Source organism: Chiloscyllium plagiosum, chromosome 5, assembly GCF_004010195.1.
Source record: "Chiloscyllium plagiosum isolate BGI_BamShark_2017 chromosome 5, ASM401019v2, whole genome shotgun sequence".
NCBI lineage: Eukaryota > Metazoa > Chordata > Chondrichthyes > Orectolobiformes > Hemiscylliidae > Chiloscyllium > Chiloscyllium plagiosum.
Genome location: NC_057714.1, coordinates 115144782 through 115150173, shown reverse-complemented (window position 1 = coordinate 115150173; position 5392 = coordinate 115144782). Strand labels below are relative to the sequence as shown.

The window sequence follows — 5392 nt, the reverse complement described above, 5'->3', positions numbered from 1 at the left end:
TATGTGTATGGAATGAGCTGCCAGAGGAAGTGGTGGAGGTGGGTACAATTGCAACATTTAAAAGGCATCTGGATGGGTATATGAATAGGAAGGGTTTGGAGGGATATGAGCCAGGTGCTGGCAGGTGGGACTAGATTGGGTTGGGATATCTGGTTGGCTTGGACAGGTTGGACCGAAGGGTCTGTTTCCATGCTGTACATCTCTATGACTCTATGACTCTAAGTCAAGCTGCAGAAGGACGATGGTGACATGGACACATGATATAACAGGGAACAAGATATAAAAGATTGAAGAAGGAATTACAGTAGTCCTTAATTGGCCTGAATAGACATAGGCAGGTGGCTAGGTGAGATAAGTCAAATCAATAAGATTTACTGATGTGAATCATTAGCATGCCTGAATAGTAGAAGACAAACTATTATATATTCCACTGAAATATTCATTGAACACAATTATACTTTGTGCAATTAAAGGTCGGAGAGCAATAATTACAGAATCTCAAACAATAAACTATAATTGAACTCAATCTTAAAATGCTAAATTCAACTCAGGAACACTGCATTTCATAATCAAAAGGTTATTCAGCCTAGTCTGTCTCCATCCTGCACATAATTCTTTTATATACTTACAGAGGCTTTTATTTTAGTCACATAGGCATCGCTGGCTGGACCAGTATTTATTGCCTGTCTCTAGTTGCCCTTGAGAAGGTGGTAGTGAGCTGCATGTCCATGTGCTGTAGGTTGGCCTACAATGCCGTTAGGAAGGGACTTCCACAACTTTGATCCAGCGACAATGAAGGAATGGCAATAATTTCCAAGTCAGGCTGGTAATTGGCTTGGAGGGGAATTTACAGGTGGTGGTGTTTAGATTAATTCCCCTACAATATGGAAACAGACCCTGTGGCCCAACAAGTCCACACCGACCCTCCGACGAGCAACCCACCCAGACCCACCTCCCCACATTTACTCCTGACTAATGCACCTAACACTATGGGCAACTTAGCATAGCCAACCCACCTGACCCGCACATCTTTGGATTGTAGGAAGAAACTGGAGCACCATGGAGGAAACCTGCACAGACACGGGGGGAATGGGCAAACACCATATGCCTGAGATGGGCATCGAACCCAGGTCCCTGGTGCTGTGAGGCAGCAGTGCTAACCACTGAGCCTCTGTGGGTGGACCAGGCCTCTGTAAAGACTGAACACCTGTGTGTATGCCGTGAGGTTAGCATTTGCTGCGTACTGGAGGGGACTCTGCCTTCGGGAATGGACTGAGCACCCTGTGAGATAACTGCACCCTGACAGGGAATAAAGACTCAGGAGGCAGGCAGAACTCAGACAAGCGGACGTTTATTCATGCAGAAACTGGTTGAAAGGTCAAAGGATCCTCTCCCGAGGCCAGCCTCAGAAGGGAGATCCATGACACACTCTGAATTTGCAATAAAAAGCAATATTTTTGTACACTTACTGTTAACAATCACATACAACATGATCACTATGTTCCTCCCTATTACTTTGTATACCCAGTCCTAGGAGACACCTAATCGTAATGGGCATTCCCATGAACAACACTCAGGTTGCTATGATCTCATGGTGTTTAACAGACACAATAATCTCTAGTTCTTAGGATCTTTCTATGCGCCCTATTCAGGCATATTCCAAAGTTAATTTCTACATTCCTTCAAGCCTCTCAGGTTGGCTTAATCTGTAGAGATGGTTTGAATTGTCATTTATTGTATCTCACGTGCTGTCTTTATCACTTTCAGTTATTCCTCTTATACTTTCCACCGTCCTAATTATGTGTGTAAAAATACAAAAGACATTTAGTTTTAACTAGTTGCTTTAAGATATGTAATATTGTCGAGTAATTAAGAAACAGCTGTTGGAGATTCAAGATGGTGGCGGTCTGAGAGGTGTGCTGTGCTGGGCTCTGTGCCATACCAGGACAAAGTGGACCTTTACGTTTTGAGAAGATTTGTAGCTCAGGTTGAGGTTCTGGATATAGGTTTGCTCACTGAGCTGGGAGGTCCATTTCCTCTCTCACTAGTATCATTACATACAGATAAGGAAGGACACCACTTCGACTGGGACAACACATCCATCCTAGGACAAGCCAAACAGAGATGCGAATGAGAGTTCCTAGAAGCATTCCAACTGGAACTCTATCAACAAACACATTGAGTTAGACCCCATTTACCATTCCCTGAGAAAAAGAACAGGAAATGACATCACCACAGGAAATGGCATCACCACGGGAAATGACATCACTAACCCAAAGATATAAATAGAAAGCAGGAATCATGTACACTGCTTCGCCTGAGGCCCACTGAAGATGTTACCTAGTAGGGTGACGAAACGTCTGGAAATGAACCCCCAGCACAGCGCACAAACCTAAATCCAAGGTAGACCTTTACCCCCTCCTCACTAACCACCCCGAAGAGAAAAATTGATAATATAAAGTTGATGAACATCTAGAGCCGCTGAAACTGTGATTTAACAGCTCTAGGATCAGGATGAAGGTGAATCAAGGGAAAGGGGTGAAAGGAGTGCAGCAGGTAGGGCACTCCCCTATTGTGTCGGGGGTACCCGTAGCCATTACTCAAACACCCGGGGCGGCCCCTTTGGATTTAATGGGGCAGCAGTACTTACTTTCGGAGTTTGCTATACTCTGAGAAAAGATTGAAGCAGTGCTGCAGCCGATCTCTGCCATGCTGAGCAGGAGATTCATACACTGGACCAACGAGTGGAAGTGGTGGAGCAGAGGACTGCGGCATTGGAGACCGTGGCAGAGGTCCTCAGGAGGACGGATCCGAACACTGGAAGACCAGGTTCCGGTCCTTGAGGAACGAGTGGATGACCTGGAAAATAAAAGTAGGAGGAAAAATGTTCGAAAATGGGTCTCCTGGAGCATGAGGAAGGCAAGGACCTCAACGGATTCTTGGAGAGGCGGCTCCCGAGGTGCCTGGGGCTGGAGGTAGATTCAGGCCGGGTGAGTGTGGAGTGGGCCCACCGGATCGCGATGCACAGGTCCGGGTCAGATCTGCACCCCCGCCTGGTCCTAGAGCAACTCCAGCACTATAAAGAAAAGCAGTTAGTGGTAGAAACAGCAAGAAGACTGGGAAGAGAGCCCCAGGCTTTAATATAAAAAGGCTCAAGAATAATGTTCTTTCAAGACTTCTCTGGAGTCATATTTAAGAAGAGAAAGGCACTTGATGAAATCAAGAGGAAATTAAGGGACCTAAGCCTCAATATTCCTTGATGTACTCGGCGGTGTTACCTTTCCCTTACGGAGGGACGGTCTATAATTTTGATTCGGCAGAAAAGGCAAATGACTTTGTGAACTCTTTGAAATAAAGGACTTAGGTTGGGGTGGGAGTGGGGAGAAAGGGGCACCATTATGGACAATCGTGTAGATTTTTGTTACTTTCTTTGCGCCTTTTCTTTTCTCTCTCCTTTTTTGTGGTTATTGGTTTTATAGATTCTGCACTGCTTTGGAGTAAAACCTGATTTATCTAACACTTCCTATTGGAAAGATGTTGTGAAACCTGAAAGGGATCAGAAAAGATTTATAAGGATGTTGCCAGGGTTGGAGGATCTGAGCTATAGGGAGAGGCTGAACAGACTGGGGCTGTTTGTCGGAGGCTGAGAGGTGACATTATAGAGGTTTACAAAATTATGAGGGGCATGGATAGGAAAAATAGACAAAGTCTTTTTGGGGTTGGACCCCTGGGGTCGGGGACCCCAGAACTAGAGGACATAGGTTTAGGGTGAGAGGGGAAAGAAGATTGGGTTTGGATATCTGGTCAGCATGGACAGGTTGGACCGAAGGGTCTGTTTCCATGCTGTACATCTCCATGACTCTATTTCGGTCAGTTGGTTACTGTTTCGGCTTTTTTTGCTGTTCTTTTCTGGATTGGGGGTGGCCATATCTGTGGTTTAAATGTATGGCGAGGAGGTGTGGAGGGGGTGAGGGTGAGCGTCCATTGTTAACTCTCAGGAAGGTAAATAACATGCTCTCTTTGTCTGTGAATTGCCTGGGACTAGTGCATGGCCTCAACTGGAAGAGCCAGGATGGTTGCAAGGATTGGAACCCCTATGGGCAAGGGGTTAATTTGGGTGTTTCTTTTAAGTTTAAATGTAGTGGCTAGTTTTTTAGTTATTGTAGTTTTCATAAGAGTAGTCTTCAGACTTTATAGAGTTAATGATTTTTTCACTCACCATACCTCAGATAAGCTTCCTCCTCTTGGGAAATCAATGGGCTGCCCTGGATGACCATAGGCAAAAGTGAGGACTGCAGATGCTGGAAATCAGAGTCTAGATTAGAGTGGTGCTGGAAAAGCACAGACAGCATCCGAGGAGCAGGAGAACTGACGTTTCGGGCAATAGCCATACTTACCTGGATGACCGTGGCTCGTGATCTGTTTCGATGGTGCACCTGGAATGTAAAAGGGAACCATTCCCCCATTAAAAGAAAGAAGGTGCTGTCAAGCCTTAGGAAGGAAAGGGTGGACATCATCCTGCTGCAGGAGATGCATTTAACTGATAAGGAGCATCTGAAGCTGCAGCAGGGGGGTTATGATAGGGTGTTCTCCTCCTTTAGCTCCAAGGGTAGAGGAATGGCTATACTGGTAAGAAGGAACAGCCCATTCCAGATAACTGAGCAAATTAAGGATGAACATCGACAGTTCATCGTTCATAAAGCTCTAATACACGGAGAAGAATATGGCATCCTGAATGTTTATTGTCCCCCGGTGCCCCCTCTTAAATTTCTAATTGATGCAGTTGATAAACTGGGGTGTGCCACACGATCACAGGAGGGGATTTTAACCACCGAATGGATCTCGGAGTAGACAGGATGTCAAGCGGCCTGGCAGGTATGCCGCGCAATCGAGACAATCGGTGGATTTGTGTGAGGAGTTGGGATTGGTGGATGTGTGGAGACTACTTTATATCCTAATCCACACAAGTGCCACAGGCAAATTGACATGTTCCTTACGCCGTTGGTCTGCTTAGAGAGAGCATTGGCTTGCAAAATTGGAAATATAATTATCTCAGACCATGCACCGGTGTATTGAATTGAATTGGATTGAAATTGAATTGATTTGAATTTATTGTCCCGTGTCCCGAGGCACAGTGAAAAGCTTTGTCTTGCGAGCAATACAGGCAGATCACAGAGTTAAGTAGCACAGATAGTAAATAATAGGTAAAGAGCGGCAAAAACAAAAACACAGGTACAGGTGAATGTTAAGCGTTTGTGAGTCCATTCAGTATTCTAACAACAGTAGGGTAGAAACTGTTGTGAAACCAGCTGGTGCGTGTGTTCAGGCTTCTGTACCTTCTCCCTGATGGTAGAGGTTGTAGAAAAACATTGCCAGGGTGGGATGGATCTTT

At 45.4% G+C, this 5392-nt stretch overlaps 1 long non-coding RNA gene across 1 annotated transcript; it reads right to left on the bottom strand.

The window, feature by feature from the left end:
• Nucleotides 1–2063: 2063 nt before the first annotated feature.
• Nucleotides 2064–5123, bottom strand: LOC122550166. The gene is made up of 3 exons (XR_006311759.1): nucleotides 4220–5123; nucleotides 2651–3076; nucleotides 2064–2104 (listed from the first exon to the last, which is right to left on the bottom strand). It is a non-coding gene; the product is annotated as an uncharacterized LOC122550166 (long non-coding RNA).
• Nucleotides 5124–5392: the final 269 nt, after the last annotated feature.